The following is a 7,908-nucleotide window of genomic DNA, read 5'->3' on the forward strand; positions in this document are numbered from 1 at the left end:
TTTTCAAACACTGAATAGGGACCTGATTGTGGCACTTATCCTTCTAGGGATCCCAGCTTCCAGAGAGGGCTTGGAGTTCTCCTGGAGTTATAACTCATAACCAGACTACAGAGTAGGGTGGCCAGCTTCCAGGTACTGATATCCAGCCAATAGAATCATAGAGTTGGAAGGGACCACCAAGGTCATCTAGTCCAACCCCCTGCACACTGCAGGAAATTCAAAACTACTTTCCCCCTGTCAAGGAGGTCCGGCCTGCTCTCCAGCAAACCGGTTCCTCCTTGGGTCAAAAGTTGCCAAACTCCCCACTGGGCTTCAGGACTCTCCCTAAACACAATGCGGGTAGACTCTGCTACCTTGTCGAGGAGACTCGGTCTGCTCTCCAGCAGGCCGATTCCTCTGTAGTTCAAAGTCACCAAATATTTTCCTAGGAAAACCCAAATTCCTTACTGTGCCCCAGGATTCCCCCTTTGAGCGCAGTACAGGTATATCGCCCCCAGCTCTCAATTCCAAAAGGCAGGCTTTCCCAGGGATGAGCTGAGAGCTACTCTTCCCCAGCCAGTTTCCCAAAAGTCAAAACAAGCAAAAACCGTCCCTGCAGAGTAGAGCTTCTGCCAGGGGAGGCTTATTGCCACAAAACACTAGGGTAGGTGGTTTCTCACACACACACACACTCAGGCACTTGGATTTAGCCCTGAGACCCAAAAAAGGTTTCTCAGACTTCAATATAAAGTCTATAAGTTTATTTAATAAAATGTGCTCGTTACAGAAAGGAAATTATTTGTGAGGCAGATAGCATAAAAACAAGAAATCTTAGCAATCTCTAACTTCACAGTAGTTCTTTAAGTTTCAGGCAAAATAGGCAAAGTTTCCAAGAGAGTAACAAATGCAAGGTTTTAGTTGATTTATAGTTACCAAGACCCAGTTTTGGTCCTAACACGCAGAGCGTCAGTCCTTCCTGGTTGCCAGATGATGATCGCTTGGAGACATGACCAGCATGTCCCCCTCCCAAGCTTCATGATTTTGATTAGAACAGAGTTCATATTTATCTCTCCCATCTCATTTGGTGATGGCCATTCCGCCCAATGGGATGTTGGGGACGCAATAAACTTGTAAGATATTTGGCATGACACCTCTAGGCCTTTTGAAGTTACAGATGTATTTGCATCTCTGCAGCAATACAAAACATCTGGGCTCCTTCAAGCTTTTGAGATGTCAGGCTTCTAACAGGATTGTCACCAAAAGAACAGATAGCTGATTTACAATAGGAAGGCTTTGAAATGGAGGTGCTTTGAAGTGGAGGTGGCAATGCCTCCGGTCTCCACACCTTCCCCCCCCCCAAGTGAAGTGGCTTCCCATGGGAAATGGGAATGGTTTCTCACGGGAATGGTTTGTGAGAGAGCTGGTCATCAGCTCCCAGAGTCTGATATCAAGACATTGAAGACATAGAAGGCCGCAGCCTGAACCACACACCCCTCCACACACACCCAGTGAACCCCCTACTCCATGTCCAGAATATGGCCAAGATGCCCTCCTTCTCATGATCTGCCTTAGGAATCAGTTCACCTGGAGAAAATGGCCGCTTTGGCAATTGGACTCTATGGCATTGAAGTCCCTCCCCTCTGCAAACTCGGCCCTCCTCAGGTTCAACCCCAAAAACTTCTCACCAGTGGCAAAGAGGGACCTCGCAACCCTACTACAGAGATCAGTTCTTCTGGAAAAAAGGGCAGCTTTGAAGGGTCGACCTTATGGCATTGCATCCCCAATGAGCTCCCTCCCCAAACACTGCCCTTCCCCAGTCCCATTGCCAAATCTCCAGGAACTTCCCCAGCTGGAGTTGGCAACCCTAGATCCTTCAGAACTCTCTTCTGCACGAGATGTTCCCAGTTCCTGCAACAGTATCATGTTTTTGTTTCCAAAGAATGAAAAAAATTAAGCAAGCCATCAAATTGTTTTATTCATGCATTCATTCACTTTCTTCATTTAGATTCCCATTTTTCTCCCCAATGGGGGACTCAAAGGGGCTGACAAACATTCTCCCTTTCTCAATTTCTATCCTCACAACAACGCTGGAGGAAAGAGTCTGTGATTCCTAAGTGGGTATTTCTATTGTTAGAGAAGCTAGGCAAATGTCCCTTGCAGAACTTCTTAACAGTTTTGACCCACTGAAAGAGATAAAACACCCCTCCCTGCGAGTGCTTCTGGTAGCGATTAGGAAACACTCAGATGGCAAACGGGATTGCACAAACTTATCAAGACTTCAAAGATACTGTCCCACACAGAGCCTCTTCTCATGAGCATCTGGATACATCTGGGACAAGAGCTGATAGAAGAAGAGCTGCAGTGCCCGTCAAAGCATTTCTGAGTCTGAAGGTGGAAGGGGATGACTCAAACCTCTCTTCTGATTAATGCATTTCTTAGTTTCTCATTCTGTGTCGCCTTCCAACCCCACCGCTGCCTCAAAAGCTGAACTTCAGGGACCTACAAAAAAGAAGCCCTGGCCTGGATGTCCCAGGCTAGCCAGATCTCATCAGATCATAGAATCATAAGAGTTGGAAGGCTATGACTTGACAGCAAACAGAGTTGCAAGAAATTTGAGGAGGGGACTGGGGGAACTGGCCTCATGTATACTATGGCATCACTGCTGGGGGGAAATGGAAGTGATAGGGGCTATGGCTCAGTGGTAGAACATCTGCTTGGCATGCAGAAGATCCCAGGTTCAATCCCCGGCATCTTCAGTTAAAGGGACTAGGCAAGTAGGTGATGTGAAAGACCTCTATCTGAGACCCTGGAGAGCCGCTGCTGGTCTGAGTAGACAATACTGGAGTACTGTGTGCAGTTCTGGAGGCCTCTCTTCAAAAAGGATGTGGACAGAATTGAGCTGGTGCAGAGGAGAGGATGATCAGGGGCCTGGAGACCAAGCCCTATGAGGAAAGGCTTGGGAAAATTTAGTATGGGAAAGAGAAGGTTGAGGGGGGGACATGATTGCTCTCTTTAAGTATTTGAAGGGCTGTCACTTAGAGGAGGCCAGGGAGCTGTTCCTGTTGGCAGCAGAGGATAGGACTCGCAGTGATGGGTTTAAATTGCAGGCGGAGAGGTACCAGCTGGATATTAAGAAAAAAATTTTTACAGTAAGAGTTGTTTGGCAGTGGAATCAGCTACCCAAGGAGGTGGTGAGCTCCCCCTCACTGGCAGTCTTTAAGCAGAGGCTGGACAAACAATTGTCAGGGATGCTCTAGGCTGATCCTGCATTAAGCAGGGGGGTTGGACTAGATGGCCTGTATGCCCCCTTCCAACTCTATGATTCTATTGACTTTGATGGACCAAGGGTCTGATTCAGTGTAAGGCAGCTTCATGTGTTCACATGTGTCCCTCTAGGTGAAACCATAGACTTTCCAGAGATTCCTAGAGCGATGTGAAGTCATGTCTGGGTTTTCCCCCGAAGTAATATCACAACACACAGGATGCTGGTGTTTTTAAACAAAGTTATCCTGCCTTCTCTTAAGCAGAATCAGGCAGCAATGACTGCCAGCAGGAGACCTGGCAATTCTACCTCTGCCACGGCTGTAATTCCATCCCAGACGAGAAGAAATCGAGGGGGAAGACAGTCCATGCCCATCAGCAGCGGAGCGCTGTCAGCCAAAAATGCGGGAGCAGTAAGACGAGCAGATGCGTAGCAAGCCTTCTTTCCTCGAGGGACAAGATTAACTCCTTATTACCAAGAGGCTTTCAAAGGAAAGAACATATGTCCTGCGTCAGAGCCACAGATTGTAAAAATCAGTCCTGACTGTGTCAGCGAGCAGACAACGTCTTGCAATTAAAAGTCACAACAGACTTCCTAGTTCCTAGTTAATTACACCAGCCACCATTTGTGGAAATTGCAGCCCCTGGGTCACGATAAGGGCTGGGATCATTTTGGAGTAGCAGACCTATACTTTTTTTCCGGCATTCACAAGGCAAGTAGAAATGTTTCTGGAAAATTTGCATGGTTCTGGGTGTTGTCCATTTCCCATTAAAGTCCTTCTTGCTTCAGTTGGCATAGTTAAATTGTGGAACTCCCTGCCCCAGGATGTGGTGATGGCTGCCAACTTTGAAGGCTTTAAGAGGGGAGTGGATATGTTCATGGAGGAGAGGAGTATTCATGGCTATTAATAAAAATAGATACTAGTCATGATGCACACCTATTCTCTCCAGGACCAGAAGAACTTGCCTATTATATTAAGTGCTGTGGAACACCGGCAGGATGCTGCTGCAGTCACCCTGTTTGTGGGCTTCTTAGAGGCACCTGATTGGCCACTGTGTGAACAGACTCCTGGACTTGATGGACCTTGGTCTGATCCCGCATGGTCTTTGTTATGTTCTTATATCTAATGCAAATCCTACACAGGCAAGAATGCTCATTTTCATTACAAATGCCTCTCCTCTGCCTTGAACAAACATGAACACACATGAAGCTGCCATACACTGAACCAGCCCATTGGTAGGGCTGTCGATTCGGTTCGTCCCGAACCGAAAAACAGCCGAATTTCCCCCGATTCGGCGGTTTTTAGTTCGGATGGAACCAAATTCAAAAAGGCGGGAAAATGACGAGCCAAATTCGGCGAGTTCAGGGTGCGCCGAATAAATTTGGCAGATTTGGGGGCTCAGAATCAGCAGCATAATGGTCAGTTAGTAAGCAGCATTCTCCCGCAGCCAAGGTGGCCAAGCTGGGTCTTCTCCTGGCCAATCAGAGCAGGGATTCTCACTTTTGAAATGGCCAGGAGAAGAGTCTAAAAACCCCCGTCCCTCCCCTCCCGTCCCGACTGTATTCATTGCCTTCCAATTTGATGGCGGTGCTGCTGAGAGATCCGACTCCTGACTGGGCCGAGCTGCTGGTGCTTACCAGAATAGGATTGGATTTACTTCTCCTCCTTGCTCCTGCTGTGTGTGTGTGGGGGGGAAGCAGAGTCTGTGGGGGGGGAGCAGTTTCTGTGGGTGGGGGGAAGCCAAAGGGGGTGTGCCCGTTCACCTCTGCGGGAGTGTGTGTTCTGCTTTTAAAGTTTTAAAGTTGAGTCTGTGCGGCAGCTAGCAAGTCTCTCTCCGCTTGGCACCCGGGCCACACCTCCTCCATTTTGGTTTTTTCCCCGTTTGGGGTTGAGCCGAGCCGTACTGGTTTGGGGGGGAGCTTCACCCGTTCTGCAGAGGGTGTGTGCCCGCTCACCTCTGCAGGAGTGTGTGTTCTGCCTTTAAAGTTTTAAAGTTTAAAGTTGAATCTGTGCGGCAGCTAGCGAGTCTCTCTCCGCTTGGCACCCGGGCCGCTCCTCCTCCTCCTTGGATTTTTTCCCGTTTGGGGTTGAGCCGAGCCGTACTGGTTTGAGGGGGGGCTTCGCCCATTCTGCAGAGGGTGTGTGCCCGTTCGCCTCTGTGGGAGTGTGTGCTGTGCTCTGCTTTTGTTTTTTGCCCCTAGCCTGGGGTTGAGTGCGACTGTGCGGCTTGCATGAGTCTCTCCCCGGTGCCCCTCGGCGCCCGCACCTCCACCTCCTTGTTTTTTTCGCCATTTGGGGCCGAGCCGTACTGGTTTGAGAGGGGGGGTGCACAACTTTTCTCACATTTGGAGGGGTCGTTTGCGTAAGGGGGCTTCCCTCCACCATGACAAAAGGAGCAGGGCAGAAAATACTCTGGGGCCATTTTTGCATGGTCTGATGCTCGCTCAAAACTGGTTTTCAAATTGTGACTTAAAGAATGCATTTGCCTGGTCCCGACTTCCAAGTCCAATGCAAAAGGGGAAATTCCACCCCCACCCAGTCCTTATGCATAGCTAGTGTGCCTATGTCCCTTTCAATGGTTTGCAAACTCCAAAGGTCGCATCACGTGTTGCTTTGCATGGTTTTGCAAACTCCGAGTCCAAACGGTCTATTTATTTCTATTCATTCCAATGGGCGAAGGGGGGACCCCTTCTGGGCCCCATAACTCAGGACCCCCTGCCCCAATCGTCACCAAACTTGGGGGTTCTTGCAAGAAGGGTCCCCTCAAGCTACGCTGAAAATTTGGGGCCTGTATCTCTTAAAAGCCCCCCTCCCCCGGAGCCACGGAAAGCCGCAAATGTGTTTGTAATGGCTTTATTGCAATAGGCAGATTGGGGGGACCCCTTCCGGGCCCCATATCTCGGGGGCCCTGACCCAATCTTCACAAAATTTGGGGGTTCTTGCAAGAAGGGTCACCTCAAGCTATGCTGAAAGTTTGGGACCTCTACCTCCAAACATGCCCACCCCGGAGCCGCGGAAAGGCGCAATTGTGTTTTTAATGGCTTTAAAAGTCCGAATTTTCCCCCGAACTCTGAATCTCATGCCGAATTGCATGGATCCGAATCGGGGTACTTCAGCATTTCCCGAATCAAAATGGGCCGAATTTTGCCGAATCCGAATTTTACCGATTTTTTTTTTCAACAGCCCTACCCATTGGTCTATCAAGGTCATTACTGTCTATTCAGGAAGCCACTCTCCAGGGTCTCAGGTAGAGGTCCTTCACAACACTTACTCCCTGGTCCTTTTAATTGGGATTGAACCTGGGACCTTCTGCATGCCAAGGAGATGCTCTTCCACTGAGCCACAGGCCTTCACCATTTTTGCCTTATCAACTATGACTTACTGGTTTCATTTATATCGCATCTTTGGTTTAGGGAAATGGCCTGCACAGCATGTCTAGGATGTCTGCTATCCAGGCACTGACCAAGCCCAATATCTGCTTAGCTTCAGCTGAGTTGGGCAGCAAATGTCCTTCAGATATACCCTGGATCTTAATGGGCTGGATTCTGCAGCACTGTTCTGCTCACAGGGGCACTTTCCTCCAGCAGAAGGAGTCTTCCCCTGTCTCAAAATTAGAGTTGCCAACCTCCAGGCGGGGACTTGAGACATCCCAGAATTACAGCTGACCTCCATACTGCAGAGATCAGTTCCCTTAGAGAAAATGGTTACTGTGGAGGGTGGACTCTATGGCATTATACCCTGCTAAGGTCCCTCCCCAGTAGGGTTGCCAATCTCCAGGTGGTGGCTGGCCATCTCCTGCTATTACGACTGATCTCCAGGCGACAGAGATCAGTTCCCCTGGAGAAAATGGCCGCTTTGGCAATTGGACTCTATGGCATTGAAGTCCCTCCCCTCCTCAAGCTCCGCCCCAAAAATCTCCAGGTATTTCCCAACCCAGGGCTGGCAACTCTACTCCCCAGGCTCCACCCTTCAGGAATTTCCCAAGCCAGAGTTGGCAGTTCTACTCAAGAGCATCATGGCACAGCAGAAGGCTCCTTCTCCTGAGACTTACTTCCAAGTAAACTGATATAGTATATGCAGTGGAACAAAGCGATGAAAACCATCTAAAAATTAACAGCCATTAACTCCATCCCTGCTGCTTCCCCAAGTAGGCTTGCCAGGCCTTGTAGCTTCACCTGGGGGAGCTTTGTGGGGCTGCATCTGCGGTGCGTGGTGCACGACACACCTACTTCACTTCCGAGTTTACCTGGAAGTGACGCGGACGCTCTAGCGATCTCGGCCAAAATTCTATGGTTTCCATAGACTTTTAGCCGAGGTTGCCAGAGCGTCCGCATCGCTTCTGGGTAAACCTAAAAATGATGTGCATGCAGTGGGCGCAGGCGCGTGCACACATTGCCCGCCGGCCCTCAGCTGGTCAACGGGCAGCCCGGTGGATTGGCAGGATTTTACCCGCCACCACCCGGCACTTGGCCACCCTATGCCAGAGGCATCTGGTTGGCAAAACAGAAATGCTGGACTAGTCGGGCACTTATTTAGTTATTTCGTTTATACCCCCCTTTCTCCTCAATTGGGGACCCAAAGCAGCTCACATCATTCTCCTCTCCTCCATTTTATCCTCACGACAACCTTGTGAGGTAGGCTAGGCAGAGAGACAGTGACTGGCCCA

The sequence above is a fragment of the Euleptes europaea genome, chromosome 2 (assembly GCF_029931775.1).
Source record: "Euleptes europaea isolate rEulEur1 chromosome 2, rEulEur1.hap1, whole genome shotgun sequence".
Lineage (NCBI taxonomy): Eukaryota > Metazoa > Chordata > Lepidosauria > Squamata > Sphaerodactylidae > Euleptes > Euleptes europaea.